The sequence below is a fragment of the Rhinopithecus roxellana genome, chromosome 13, assembly GCF_007565055.1.
Source record: "Rhinopithecus roxellana isolate Shanxi Qingling chromosome 13, ASM756505v1, whole genome shotgun sequence".
NCBI classification, from domain to species: Eukaryota; Metazoa; Chordata; class Mammalia; order Primates; family Cercopithecidae; genus Rhinopithecus; species Rhinopithecus roxellana.
In genome coordinates, this window is record NC_044561.1 from 69,874,225 (window position 1) to 69,889,632 (window position 15,408).

At 54.0% G+C, this 15,408-nt stretch overlaps 1 protein-coding gene and 1 pseudogene across 3 annotated transcripts in view; one reads left to right on the top strand and one right to left on the bottom strand.

The window, feature by feature from the left end:
- The window catches only part of ZBTB46 (zinc finger and BTB domain containing 46), a 93,017-nt gene that overhangs the window by 14,339 nt on the left and 63,270 nt on the right, over positions 1 to 15,408 (top strand). The window lies entirely within an intron of this gene.
- LOC104663902 lies at positions 3,015 to 3,442 on the bottom strand (annotated as a pseudogene).

Here is a 15,408-nt window from a genome sequence, read left to right on the forward strand (position 1 = left end):
TCACTGGATTTCACCAGAGATTGCAGTAACATTCAGGGAGGCCGAGAAGTGGTCTTTTTAATCCGTTTGCCTCTGGTCTGGCCCCTGGGGCACTGTTGCTGTTTTTGCTTTCTTCAGTGTGGAAATTGCCAGAGACCATGGGAGAAGGGAGGGTAGAAGGTCCCGTGGTCTGTGGGACCCTGTGTCTGTGTGAGGCCGTGTCGAGGGCCCATGGCAGAGCCCTCACGGGAGCAGAGTTGTGATCATGTACGCCTCCAGGCGAGCCTGAGACTCAGGGTCAGGAAGGGTGGGAGTGAGACACACACCTGCACCCTGGCGAGGGCTGGCTTCTCTTCCTCGGGATGCGCTTCTGAGGGGAGCAAAGCCGGCAGGCAGCATCCATTAGCGTCCCGGGTCCTCTCTCTGTTCGCTTTGTATTGATAACAACCTCACTTTTTACTTCACCTGATTTTTGCCTTAAGAAGGAAGTGTATCCAGGAAGTCATGAGTTGGTGTCTTAGTGATGCTCTGCTCTTTCTCTTAATCTTTCTCTTTCTCTCTTTCTCTTTTGAGACAGTCTAGCTCTGTCACCCAGGCTGGATTGCAGTGGCGCGATCTTGGCTCACTGCAGCCACCGTCTCCCGGGTTCAAGCGATTCTCCTGCCTCAGCCTCCTGAGTAGCTGGGATTACAGGCGCACGTCACCATGCCCAGCCAATTTTTGTATTCTGTAGTTGTGACGGGGTTTCACCACGTTGGTCAGGCTGGTCTTGAACTCCTGACCTTGTGATCCGCCTGCCTTGGCCTCCCAAAGTGCGGGGATTACAGGCTTGAGCCACCATGCCCGGCCTTCTTTTTTTTTTTTCTTTGAGATGGAGTTTCGCTCTTTCACCCAGGCTGAAGTGCAGTGGCGCAATCTCAGCTCACTGCAACCTCTCCCTTCCAGTTTTAAGCGATTCTCCTGCCTCAGCCTCCCCAGTAGCTGGGATTACAGGTGTCCGCCACCACGCCTGGCTAATTTTTGTATTTTGTTTTTAAATAGAGACAGGGTTTCACCATGTTGGCCAGCCTAGTCTCGAACTCCTGACCTTGTGATCTGCCCACCTCGGCCTTCTAAAGTGCTGGGATGACAGGCATGAGCCACTGCGTCTGGCCAGTGATGCTTTTCTTGACATGCTGACGTGAACACATAACTATCAGGAGAGATGGTGAGTGCCCAGGCGTTGGCCAGAGCTGTGGCTGCTGTCGCTGTAGAACACGCCATGGGAGTCTGGGCTGGTCTGGCCCACCCTCCCTCTGCAGAGCTGCCTGCGGGGTGGCCCTGCACTGCTCTCCTCCTTACGAAGACCCAGGGTTGGCCCTCCTTATGCAGCCCAGCTGGAGGGGACCGTGGCTTGGATGCAGGGCTACGCCAAGGGCTTCTGGGCTTTGCATCTGGTTTCCGGGTGGCTCTGCCACGTGCTGTCCAGCAGGACTGTGGGAAGGGCATGCCTCACCTGGCAGGGGCAGTGTGGATGGCGCCAGTGGCTCTCTACAAAGGGCCCCTTGCACTGTACCTCAAAACTACAGACTCAAAAGGCAGGGGCCCTGGCGGATGGGACCATGTGAATCCTGGGCAAAGACCCCCAGCCAGTGCCACCACTCAGAGCGTGGTGCTGTGCAGTCTCTCTCGGTGAGCTTGCTGTTTGGGCGAATTCCTGGGGTTATGTCACACAGGACCATAGCCTGAGTGGCTGAAAACGGTAGAGCCATATTGACACAGGGCTGGAGTCTGACGCCCAGCATCTGGGGGTGGACGGGGCCATCCTTCCTCCCAAGGCTCCAGGGCAAGGTCCTCCTGCCTCTTCAGCGGCAGGCATTGACCACAGTCCCTGGTGCCTCTCGGCTTGTAGATGCCTTGCTCCAGCCTCTACCTCTGTCTTCGCACAGTCTCCCCTGCGGGTGTCCAGGTTTCCTCTTCTTTCTTGTCTTTCTTCGTCTATTTTTTTTTAAATTTTTTTTGAGACAGAATGTCTCACTCTGCCACCCAGGCTGGAGTGTAGTGGCACCATCTCAGCTCACTGCAGCCTCCACCTCCCAGGTTTAAGCGATTCTCCCACCTCAGCCTTCCAAGTAGCTGGGATTACAGACGTGCGCTACCACGCCTGACTAATTTTTGTATTTTTGGTAGATACAGGGTTTCACCATGTTGCCCAGGCTGGTCTCGAACTCCTGACCTCTGACTGCCTCAGCCTCCCGAAGAGCTGGGATTACAGGCCTGAGCCACCGTGCCCAGCCTCTTGTTCTTTTTCTTTTCTTTTTTTTTTTTTTTTTTTTGAGACAGGATCTCACTCTGTGGGCCAGGCTGGAGTGCAGTGGAACAAGCACGGCTCACTGTAGCCTCCTTCTCCCAGACTCAAGGATCCTCCCACGACAGCCTCCCAAGTGGGTGGGACTACAAGCATGTACCATCACGCCTGGCTAACTTTTTTTTTGTTTTTGTTTTTGTTTTTGTTTTTTGCATGACAGAGTCTTTACTTTTAAATGATTACTGATACACCAAGTAATAACATGTAACAAGTTCTTGAATTCTATCATCTAGTAATTTTGATTAAGAGAAACTAAAAGCAGCCCAAATAATTCCACTAGTATTCACTGTTCTAACCATTAGCAAGAATGGACTACATTAAGGCAGGCTGCTGCTTCACACAGGTTACAAAGAACTATTTACTACTTTTTCATAGATAAAGCCCCTGACCTTCAAGAAAGTGTTAGGGAAAAAAAATATTTTAATCCTTCCTTTCTTCAAAGAATAGTTATGTGGTGTTTTTTTTTAAAAAACCAGATCTAAGAAAGAAAAAGTCAACAGTGATATACATGCTGCTTGAGCCTAAAGGCATATATACCCATTAAATTCCTAAGAAATATGAGGTAAAAAGATGAAATCTTTAGATAATTTGTAAGTCTGTACGAAAAAGCTAGATTTGCTACTGCCCAAAAAGTGGAAGGACCTACTATGTAATATATGGAAATAATTTAATCCCATTTCATAAGAATGTAACTAGAGCTGTGCTAAAGCTTCATATTCATGAGGGCATCTAAAATGCCACTCCACAGAACAGGTGCTTCTCTCTTCTTCTATCCAGTTATGCGGTAGTTTTCATGGATTTCTGGCCGAATGTCACAGACAAAAGCCAAGAGGTTATCCAAGACTTCATCCCTGTTCTGCCGGAAGTAGGTCTGGAGGATGGTCATCTGGGTCTCCTTCTCCACTTCAGTGCTGCAACTGCCATGGGATCCCAGTGCCGCAGCTTCCTCGGCCTTGAATTCTTTCTCCCTCTGCAGGCGGTACTGTTCAATTTCAGCCTGAGCTGCTGCTTTGACCTGCTTCAGCTTCCGGTTCTTTTACAGGCCTCGGACACCTTCTCGGCTGCCGGCTTCTCGGCCTGCAGCAGCTGCTGAATCCCCTGCGACTGACTAGCCATGGCGGCAGCGATTCTGAGCTAACTTTTTAACTTTTTGTAAGAGATAGGGTCTCCCTATGTGGCCCATGCTGGGCTCAAGTGATCCTCCTGCCTCTGCCTCTATCAAGAGCTGGGATTACAGGTGTGAGCCACTACATCTGGCCTTTTCTTTTCCTTTCCTTTTTTTTTTTTTTTTTTTTTTTGAGATCGAGTTTCGCTCTTGTTGCCCAGGCTGGAGTGCAGTGGTGCAATCTTGGCTCAATGCAACCTCCGCCTCCCAGGTTCAAGTGATTCTCCTGCCTCAGCCTTCCTGAGTAGCTGGGATTACAGGCATGCGCCACCACGCCCGGCTAATTTTGCATTTTTAGTAGAGACGGGGTTTCTCCATGTTGGTCAGGCTGGTCTTGAACTCCTGACCTCAGATGATCTGCCTGCCTCAACCTTCCAAAGTGCTGAGATTATAGGCATGAGCCACCGCGCACAGCCTGGCCTTTCCTTTTCTTTTAAGGAATCCGGTCCTATTGGGTGAGGGCCCGCCCTAATCCACTATGACTTCATCTTAACCTCATTATGTTTGCAAAGACCCTATTTCCAAATAAGGTCACATTTGCAGGTTTAGGACTTCAGCAGACACATTTCAGCCCTTAACAGCACCAGAGCTTGGGCTTTCTTGATGCGTCTTCCACACGTACTTCTCTACGGAGGCTTCTCCGCGCGTCAGCACCTGCCGCCTCTCGTGGCCACTGTATTCTTGACGCTGCTGTTATTTACAGCAGAGGTGGCAAGTAACCAGCATCACCCAATGTTAACTAATGCATTCAGCCAGTGTGCAGGCAGCCCTGGGCCTATGGCAGGTCGGGTTCCTGGCCTGGGTACACAGCAGCTTATGGAGTTCTTGCTTTGCTGGGTTATGCAGACAGGGGAGACGCTTTGAGTGGCTTGGGTTATGTGAGCCTTCCAGCCTGTGAGGAGAGACACGGGGGTGGGAGGGTGTCATGCTGGGGTGAGCAGAGTTGGAGCCAAGAGGGGCAGCTGAGTTATCACGGCTGCTTGGGCCTCCCCATCCAAAGCAGGACTTCGGCCCTTCTCTGCGCACTGCCTTTGCCTTGCTCATTGGACCTGCACCCACTGCACCTGCATCCACTACACCCACTGCACCTGCACCCACTGTACCTGCGTCCACTGCACCTGTGCCCACTGCCTCCACTGTACCCACTGCCCACTGTACCCACTGCACCTGCACCCACAGTACCCACTGCACCTGCGCTCACTGCACCTGCACCCACTGCACCCACTACACCTGCACTCACCTGCACCTGTGCCCACAGCACCTGCACTCACTGCACCTGCACTCGTGCCTACTGCACCTGTGCCTCCAGCTCTGACTTGGGCTCTCGGACTTTTGTGTCTTCTCAGCAGCTGGTGAGATCTGTGGCCCCTTTTCAGAATAGCATGTTTTGTTTGTTTTGAGACAGGATCTTGCTCTGTCATCCAGGCTGGAGTGTAGTGGCGCGATCTCAGCTCACTGCAGCCTTGATGTCCTGGGCTCAAGCAATCCTCCTGCCTCAGCTTCCTGAGTAGCTGGGATCCCAGGCATGTGATATCATGACCAGCTCACAAGAGCATTTTTAGTGCATCCAGTAAGATTCCTGGAAAATGAAGGGTAGCAACTACTGAAATATCATTGCTAAAACTCAGGAAAGTTTGGTTTGTGAGGTAGTAACATGTGGACTCTTAATTTAGCACATAACATTGTGAATGGTATGTCTGATATCCTAATTCCGAAGTAGGATGAGTGTCAAGAGCATTGTAAGTTGCCTGCGGTGGCCATGGTGCAATGTGGACATGGCTGTGTCTGTGGCTTGTCACCCACAGTCAGACTCCTGAGGACCAGGCTTGCTGCACTCCTCTGGGAGGTCACCTCCAAATGAGGACCCTTGCCTGGGGGTGGGAGGAGGCAGGCTCCCCTTGTATAGGCAGGTCTTGGGCCTCCTGTTGAGGGGCGGGGCTGCCTGTGGATTTCCAGATGAGATTCTCTCTCACCCCATTTGCATCGCTGGATTATATAGTTTCCCAGTTTTGTAAAAGTTATATTATTATTTTAAAACCTAATTATATTTTTAAAAACTTATTTTGGAACTTTTCAAACACACACAAAATTAGAGAGAATGTCCACATCGCCTGGCTGCGGGAAACCCTCAGTCCTCTGCTCTTGTCTTACTCATATCTCCCACTCTCTCTCACTGTTTTTTCTTTTCTCTTTCTTTCTTTTTTTTTTTTTGAGAGGGATTCTTGCTCTGTCGCCTAGGCTGGAGTGCAGTGGCATGATCTCGGCTCACTGCAAGCTCTGCCTCCTGGGTTCATGCCATTCTCTTGCCCCAGCCTCCCCAGTAGTTGGGACTACAGGCGCCCGCTGCCACACGCAGCTAATTTTTTTGTATTTTTAGTAGAGATGGGGTTTCACGGTGTTAGCCAGGATGGTCTTGGTCTTCTGACCCTGTGATCCGCCTGTCTTGGCCTCCCAAAGTGCTGGGATTACAGGTGTGAGCCACCGTGCCCGGCCCTTCCCACTGTTTTTTCTCTCAAGTATTTTAAAGGAAATCTCAGTTTTACCCTCAAGGGCTTCATTGTGTGTGGCTCACACGCAGCTGGGCACCCCACAACACTTCCTCAGCGACACGATGCTGGGCTGGGCTCAGTGTTCTTGACTGTGGCCTGCACATTTTCACTGTGGCTTTACTTGAATCAGAGTTGGGATGAGGGCCACGCGCTGCACGTGGGTGCTGATGTCCCTGAAATTGCATTTCTTCTCTTGGTTTCATGCTCCTTATTTGTGGAAGGATCGGTTGTTGGTTCTGTGACGTTTCCTAGCTGAAGGTCTGCGGTTGTTGGTTCTGTGACGTTTCCTAGCTGATGGTCTGACTGGGTGCATCCTCGTGACCTTGAACTCATGCCTGAGCCGACAGTAGAACCAGGTAGAGATGGGAGGGCTGGGACTCGCCAGCGCAGGTCAGTGGCCGGGGAGCAGCTACTCTGGTGTGGAGCCACAATGCTTACATTGGAATTTCCAACTTAATGTATTTTATTTATCTATTTATTCTGTTTTTTGAGATGGAGTCTCGCTCTGTCACCAGGCTGGAGTATAGTGGCACAGTGTTGGGTCACTACAACCTCTGCCTCCTGGGTTCAAGTGATTCTTCTGCCTCAGCCTTCCGAATAGCGGGGATTACAGGCTCCCGCCACCACACCCGGCTAATTTTTGTGTTTTTAGTAGAGAGGGGGTTTCACCATGTTGGCCAGCCTGGTCTCCAACTCCTGACTTCAGGTGATCCACCCGCCTTGGCCTCCCAAAGTGCTGGGATTACAGGTATGAGCCACCATGCCTGGCCCCAACTTAATGTATTTTAAAACATGGATTGTTTCATATTTTTGTGCCTGTTTTTTTTTTTTTTTTAGATGGGAGTCTCACTCTGTCACCAGGCTGGAATATAGTGGAGTATAGTGACGCGATCTCGGCTCACTGCAACTTACGCCTTCCGTGTTCAAGCAATTCTCCTGCTTTAGCCTTCCGAGTAGCTGGCACTACAGGTGCGCGCCATCACCCAGCTAATATTTTTTGTATTTTTAGTAAAGACGGGGTTTCACCACATTGGTCGGGATGGTCTCAATCTCTTGACCTCATGATCCGCCCGCCTCAGCCTCTCAAAGTATTGGGATTACATAGCCGTGAGCCACCACGCCCAGCTGTGTTTTTGTTTTGTTTTTTGTTTTGAGATGGAGTCTGGCTCTGTCACCAGGCTGGAGTGCAGTGGTGTGGTCTTGACTCACTGCAACCTCCGCCTCCCGGGTTCACGCCATTCTCCCGCCTCAGCCTTCCAAGTAGTTGGGTCTGCAGGCGCCCGCCACCACGCCCGGCTAGTTTTTTGTATTTCTTTTACTAGGGACGGGGTTTCAACATGTTGGCCAGGCTGGTCCCGAACTCCTGACCTCGTGATTCGCCCACCTTCACCTCCCAAAGCACTGGGAATACAGGCACGCACCACCACGCCTGGCTAATTTTTTGTATTTTAGTAGAGATGGGGTTTCACCATGTTGGCCAGGCTGGTCTCGAACTCCTGACCTCGTGATTCTCCCGCCTCCACCTCCCAAAGCGCTGGGACTACAGGCGCCCGCCACCACGCCCGGCTAATTTTTTGTATTTTTCGTAGGGGCAGGGTTTCACCATGTTAGCCAGGATGGTCTCAATCTCCTGACCTTGTGATCCACCCGCCTCAGTCTCCCAAAGTGCTAGGATTATAGGCCTGAGCCGCCTTGCCTGGCCTTGTGAAAAATTTTAACGTTAATTTTCTTATTTCAAATGGATTTTCATTTAGTTTTTACTAAAAATGCAAATGTACTTTACCATTGCTTCTCTTTTTTTATGTAGGAAAAGTTGATGCAAATTTTGCCTGAATTTGGAGTTTTCCTATTAGGGAGAGTTTTGTTACAAAAACATCGCCGCCTCTTTGGTGGGTCAGCACTAAAGCCTTGTTTCAGTATTTGCAGGGTCAGTTCTTTTGAATATTTTAATGCTTCCCTGTTTGGAGTCAAGAGCTATTTTTACTTTAGTTTTCTTTCCCAGGCAAGTAGTTGGTCTGAACAATGTATGAGCCAGACCTGGTAGAAAAGTGGGAGTTGGTGAAATCGATGTGCTACTAAATGACAGGGGCTGTGATTCCAATATTTTGATTCATGGCAGAGCTGGATGAAAGGGGTTTGTTCCTGCAGCGTGGCTCACCTGCCTACTGTGTCGTGAATCCTCATGTGGCAGAGAGTCAGACAGTCACAGCTCTCTTCTCAGCGGAGTAGAGCTCACCTGGCTGCAAGGGGAGCCGGCTGTCCCGTCACCCAGCTCAGAGCTGACCCTCACACGTGCAGATCTCTGCCGGGCCTGGGGGTCAGGGTCAGCTGTCTGTGTCACCTGTGGGCCGCCCCCTCTCTGCACCCCCTGAGATTTTCTCGCTCTCGGCATTGCCCGTGGCCGTGGGTACCGTGGGCTTCCTGGAAATACTTTCAGAGGAGGTGACAGTCGTATCCTGCCCGGGCCCCAGCTGCCCTGCGGAAGAACTTCCTTCTGTTTCTGGAAGTCAGAGCTGGGAGGCCTGGGGCTGTGGTGTCTTCTGTATGAGAGCTGGAGTGAGGCCAGGGAGAGGAAGGCTGATCGACTCTTCTTTGGGGAGACCCGCCCCGTGGCGGCTCCGAGGTCCTGGTGGGCTGGTGGCTCACATCTTGTCCACCTGCTGTCGTCTCTTGCCCCTTGTGGGGCTCATGTCCATCCTGTGGGGTTCTGGGACCCAGACTTGCCCCTGTGGGCTGGGCGGGGTCGGGGGAGCTCATGCTCGTTCTGTGGGGTTCTGGGACCCAGACTCGCCCCTGTGGGCTGGGATGGGGGGTGCTCATGCCTGTCCTGTGGGCTGGGCAGGGGGGCTCATGCCCATCCTGTGGGGTTCTAGGACTCAGACTCGCCCCTGTGGGCTGGGCGGCGGCGGGGGCTCATGCCCATCCTGTGGGGTTCTGGGACCCAGACTCGCCCCTGTGGGCTGAGCGAGGGGGGGCTCATGCCCGTCCTGTGGGGTTCTGGGAACCAGACTTGCCCCTGTGGGCTGGGCGGGGTCGGGGGAGCTCATGCTCGTTCTGTGGGGTTCTGGGACCCAGACTCGCCCCTGTGGGCTGGGCAGGGGGGCTCATGCCCATCCTGTGGGGTTCTAGGACTCAGACTCGCCCCTGTGGGCTGGGCGGCGGCGGGGGCTCATGCCCATCCTGTGGGGTTCTGGGACCCAGACTTGCCCCTGTGGGCTGAGCGAGGGGGGGCTCATGCCCGTCCTGTGGGGTTCTGGGAACCAGACTCTCCCCTGTGGGCTGGGCGGGGGGAGGCTCATGCCCATCCTGTGGGGTTCTGGGACCCAGAGAGGCAGACTCTGCCTGCCCGTTGGGTTTGTGAAAAGTCAAAGCAGAGAGGAGGATGGACGCTGGCTGGTGCCCTCCAGCCCTGCTGCTGGAGTTCCTCGCATGAGCAAGGAAAGGGAAACATAGATTGCTCTCATATTCACGCTGGGTTCACCTCCTGGGTGCTGATTTCCCATGGAGTCGTCCTACTCTGCACCTGTGCTGGTGAGCATGCTCTCGTATTTGTGTTTTAATTTTATTATTATTATTATTATTTTGAGACGGAGTCTCGCTCTGTCGCCCAGTGGAGTGCAGTGGCCGGATCTCAGCTCACTGCAAGCTCCGCCTCCCAGGTTCACGCCATTCTCCTGCCTCAGCCTCCCGAGTAGCTGGGACTACAGGCGCCCGCCACCTCGCCCGGCTAGTTTTTTTTTTTTTTTTTGTATTTTTTTTAGTAGAGACGGGGTTTCACCGTGTTAGCCAGGATGGTCTCGATCTCCTGACCTCGTGATCCACCCGTCTCGGCCTCCCAAAGTGCTGGGATTACAGGCTTGAGCCACCGTGCCCGGCCTAATTTTAGTATTTTTAGAAAGACAGGGTTTTGTTATGTTGGCCAGGACGGTCTTGAACTCCTGATCTCAGGTGATCAGCCTGCCAAAGTGCTGGGATTGTTTGTGTTTTATAAGTAACGACCTTGGTTTGTGAGGGGCAGGGGGGTTTGGTGCCTATCCTGAGTGTGGTCGCCTTGTGTGAGCCTGCGTGGACAAGGCCAGCTGGGCTTTCTGTTCTCATTTCTTCCCGTTAATTTCTGATAAACTTCTAAGCATCCGTGTAACTGGCATTTTTAATGTTCCTGTTACTGGGTTTTGCTCAGTTTTAATACTTCACGGTTTTCTGGGCCATCTTTGAATTGTCAGGTGTTTGGGTCTTTTTCTGTTTGTCACTGTTAGCCATAGCAGTGTTAGGAACATCTTGGAACCAATTAGCTTTTTGGGTTATTTCCTTGGGGCAGAGTCTCAGAAGTGGGATTAGTCAAAGAGGTGGAGGCATCTGCAGGCCTCATCCCCACGCTGCAGGCTGCTTCCAGGGCTGCCCCACTCTGGGCCTCCTACGTCACGGACACCTTTGTCATTCATGACTTGACGTTAATGGTTGCCGGTTTCATGTATTTAGAGTTTTTTTTTTTTTTTTTTTTTTTTGAGATAGGGCCTTGCTGTATCACCCAGGCTGGAGTGCAGTGGTGTGATCTTGGCTCACTCCAACCTCGACCTCCCGGCTCAAGGGATCCTCCCACTTCATCCTCCGGAGTAGCGGGGACTACAGGTGTAGACCACCACGCCAGGCTAATTTTTTCTATTTTTTGTAGAGACGGGGTCTCACCATGTTGCCCAGGCTGGTCTTGAACTTCTGGGCTCAAGCCATTTGCTTGTCCTGGCTTCCCTCAGGTTTGGGATTCCAGGCATGAGTCACCAGGCTCGCCCAGCCTTGAAATCTTTTCTCACTGTCAAGCACGTGTCTTTTAAGTCTTTTCCAGAAATCTTTAAAATTGTATCGAGTTAAGCCACACTGGCCATCATATGGCTAACTTTGTAAGGGAGAAGAGGGGAGAGGAAGGGAGGTAGTGGGGCTCCTGCTGTCCCCTGGAGTCCTCTCCACCTGCTGGGCTCTGGCAGGTTTGCTGAGGATGGCGTGAGGGCGCTGCTATCTTCTGAGCTCAGGGCTCCTGTGAGTTCCTGAGGACTGGACCCAGGGGTGGCCTTTGTTGCTCCCTTGGGCATAATATGGGGGGACACAGGCGAGATGTGGGGCCACCACCCCAGCAGGCCTGTGCCAAGCCCCAGGACCCCATTCTTGGAACAGACAAGGTCATGAGGACTGGAAGTGCTGTGCGGGGCCCCCAGGGCTGCTGACCTTGGCCCTCTTGGCTTCCCCGAACCTGCACCTTTAGTGCCCATTTGGCCAAGCCCACGACGAAGTACCCCAGGTCCCTGCGAAGGGGAACGTGGAGAGCCCCTTGAGTGCCTCTGCAGCCGCGGAGCACCAAGCTGTCCTTGCCTGGGTGTTTCCAAGACCCTGAGACCTGGCAGTTCCCAGGTCTTACCTCATGAATCATGGAGTTTTATTTCTTTTTCTTTTTCTTTTTTTTTTTTTTTTGAGACGGAGTCTCACTCTGTCGCCCAGGCTGGAGTACAGTGGCCGGATCTCAGCTCACTGCAAGCTCCGCCTCCCGGGTTCCCGCCATTCTCCTGTCTCAGCCTCCCGAGTAGCTGGGACTACAGGCGCCCGCCACCTCGCCCGGCTAGTTTTTTGTATTTTTAGTAGAGAAGGGGTTTCACCGTGTTAGCCAGGATGGTCTCGATCTCCTGACCTCGTGATCCGCCCGTCTCGGCCTCCCAAAGTGCTGGGATTACAGGCTTGAGCCACCGCGCCCGGCCGAGTTGTATTTCTTCAGGTGGCATTGGAGCCTGTCCAGGCTGAGTGCTTGACAGAGGAGGGCCTTCCCTGGGGAGGCTGTGTCCACCTCCCACCCAGGCTGGACGAGCTTGGGTCTCATGGGGAAGCAGGACTCGCTTAGGGGCGGGAGGTGACCCTGCCCTGGAGCCCAGGCCCTGCCCTAGGAGGAAGACTGGCCTCCCCCTGCCTCCCGCTGGGGCTGAGACTCCTTGTGGGTCCGGATGTCCCGGTCCGTGACCCCCGCCCTGGCCCCGCTTCCGGCCCCACGCCCCACTGAAGCCCTGAGCTCTGTGGCCTCTGCCTTCCGGGCCCAGCCCTGCGCTCAGCCCCACGCGGCAAGGGCTGGGAAGGATGGCTTGACTGGCCTACAGGGTACAGGGGACCCCTGACGGGTTCATCGCTGGGGCCCCGCGGGCCCCCCTCCGTCTGTGCCCTGCGGATGTGGAGACTGAGGACTCCTTCGTCGAAGGCGGCTGGCGGTGAAATCCAGTGGTCTGGGTGGGGTCCCTACCGCGCTGTCCGCGTGTTTCCTCACTGCTCAGGCGGCTGCTGCTCAGCCACGCCACCTCCCGTCGTCCGTTCCGCCTCCGCGGGCATCCGCTGTGGGAAGGGCCCTTCGGCCTTCGCGGGCGTCCCCTGTGGGAAGGGCTGTTCGGCTTCCGGAAGGTCCGTTCAGCTTCCGGAAGGTCCGTTCAGCTTCCGGAAGGTCCGTTCAGCTTCCGCAAGGTCCGTTCAGCTTCCGTGAATGTCCCCTGTGGGAAGGGCCCTTCGGCCTTCGCGGGCGTACCCTGTGGGAAGGGCTGTTCGGCTTCCGGAAGGTCCGTTCAGCTTCCGCGAGTGTCCCCTGTGGGAAGGGCCCTTCGGCCTTCGCGGGCGTCCCCTGTGGGAAGGGCCCTTCGGCCTTCGCGGGCGTCCGCTGTGGGAAGGGCTGTTCGGCTTCCGGAAGGTCCGTTCAGCTTCCGCGAGTGTCCCCTGTGGGAAGGGCCCTTCGGCCTTCGCGGGCGTCCGCTGTGGGAAGGGCAGTTCAGCTTCCGGAAGGTCCGTTCAGCTTCCGCAAGGTCCGTTCAGCTTCCGTGAATGTCCCCTGTGGGAAGGGCCCTTCGGCTTCCGGAAGGTCCGTTCAGCTTCCGCGAGTGTCCCCTGTGGGAAGGGCCCTTCGGCCTTCGCGGGCGTCCGCTGTGGGAAGGGCAGTTCAGCTTCCCGAAGGTCCGTTCAGCTTCCGCAAGGTCCGTTCAGCTTCCGTGAATGTCCCCTGTGGGAAGGGCCCTTCGGCCTTCGCGGGCGTCCCCTGTGGGAAGGGCTGTTCGGCTTCCGGAAGGTCCGTTCAGCTTCCGCGAGTGTCCCCTGTGGGAAGGGCCCTTCGGCCTTCGCGGGCGTCCCCTGTGGGAAGGGCCCTTCGGCCTTCGCGGGCGTCCGCTGTGGGAAGGGCAGTTCAGCTTCCGCAAGGTCCGTTCAGCTTCCGTGAATGTCCCCTGTGGGAAGGGCCCTTCGGCCTTCGCGGGCGTCCCCTGTGGGAAGGGCTGTTCGGCTTCCGGAAGGTCCGTTCAGCTTCCGCAAGGTCCGTTCAGCTTCCGTGAATGTCCCCTGTGGGAAGGGCCCTTCGGCCTTCGCGGGCGTCCCCTGTGGGAAGGGCCCTTCGGCCTTCGCGGGCGTCCGCTGTGGGAAGGGCAGTTCAGCTTCCGCAAGGTCCGTTCAGCTTCCGTGAATGTCCCCTGTGGGAAGGGCCCTTCGGCCTTCGCGGGCGTCCCCTGTGGGAAGGGCTGTTCGGCTTCCGGAAGGTCCGTTCAGCTTCCGCAAGGTCCGTTCAGCTTCCGTGAATGTCCCCTGTGGGAAGGGCCCTTCGGCCTTCGCGGGCGTCCCCTGTGGGAAGGGCCCTTCGGCTTCCGGAAGGTCCGTTCAACTTCCGTGAGTGTCCCCTGTGGGAACGGCCTGCGCCGCACAAGGTGGGGACTTGGCACATGGCCTCGGAGGCCGGACACCGGGCGAGCCCCGCTTGGGGAGTGAGACCTGCTCGGAGGGGGAGCCAGCCCTGAGGCGGCGCCCGTAAGCCAGACCCGCTGCCTCGAACCGATGGGTGGCTTTGCTTGTTTTGGACTCGTACAACTTTTAAGCAAAAAGTAACTGGTTAGGGATTCCACCATATCGCTTGATGTAAACAGACGCGGCAAAATGTTAAAAATTGGAGTAGCTGGAGGCCGGGCACGGGGCTCAGCCTGTAATCCCAGCACTTTGGGAGGTCGAGGCGGGCGGATCGCGAGGTCAGGAGATCGTCCTGACTAACACGGTGAAACCCCGTCTGTACTAAAAAAATACAAAAACGTTAGCCAGGCGTGGTGGCTCATGCCTGTAATCCCAGCCTTCGAGAGGCTGAGGCAGGCAGATTGCTTGAGGCCAGGAGTTTGAGACCAGCCTGGCCAACATGGTGAAACCCCGTCCCTACTAAAAACACAAAAATTAGTCAGGTATGCTGACGGGCGCTTGCAGTCCGAGACACTGGGGAGGCTGAGGTGGGAGAATCACTTGAACTCGGGAGGTAGAAGTTGCAGTGAGCCAAGATGGCGCCCCTGCAGTCCAGCCTGGGCAACAGAGCCAGACGAAACTGACTCAAGTAGAAACAGAAAATCTGAATAGACCTGTAACAAAGAATCAGTAGTCAGAAAACTTCCAATGAAAGAAAAGTTCAGAAACTTTCACTACAGTTATTGTACTTTTTTTTTTTTTTTTGAGACAGAGTCTCACTCTGTCACCCAAACTGGAGTGCAGTGGCGCTATTTCGGCTCACTGCAAGCTCCGCCTCCTGGGTTCAGGCCATTCTCCTGCCTCAGCCACCCGAGTAGCTGGGACTACAGGCACCTGCCACTGTGCCCGGCTAAGTTTTTGTATTTTTAGTAGTGATGGGGTTTCACCATGTTGGCCAGGATGGTCTCCATCTCCTGACATCGTGATCCACCTGCCTCGGCCTCCCAAAGTGCTGGGATTACAGGCATGAGCCACTGCTCCTGGCCCAGTTACTGTACTTTTTAGCTTCCAAAAAGAAAAGTCAATTTCAATGAATAAATTGAATCAGTAGTCAATAAACTTCCAACAAAAGTCTCTCTCTGTATATATATGATTGTCACTTCACTGTTGAATTCTATCAAACATTTTAAGAAGAATTAACACCAATCCCAACGGGCGCGGTGGCTCACGCCTGTAATCCCAGCACTTTGGGAGGCCAAGGTGGGCGGATCACGAGGTCAGGAGATCGAGACCATCTTGGCTAACACAGTGAAACCCCGTCTCTGCTAAAAATACAAAAAATTGTCCGAGTGTGGTGGCGGGCACCTGTAGTCCCAGCTACTCGAGAGGCTTGAGGCAGGAGAATGGCGTGAACCGGGGAGGCGGAGGTTTTAGTGAGCCGAGGTCGCACCACTGCCCTCCAGCCTGGGTGACAGAGTGAGACTCCATCTCAAGAAAACAAAAAGATTCTATCATATTCCTTGAGAGCATAGCGTTGCCTTTATTCTTAGCAGGTATTACAACTTTCTTATTTAAGTTCTATTTTTTTTTTTTTTTTTAAGTTACCATTTCAGGTCACAGTGTATGTCATTTAAAATGTACACAAATAG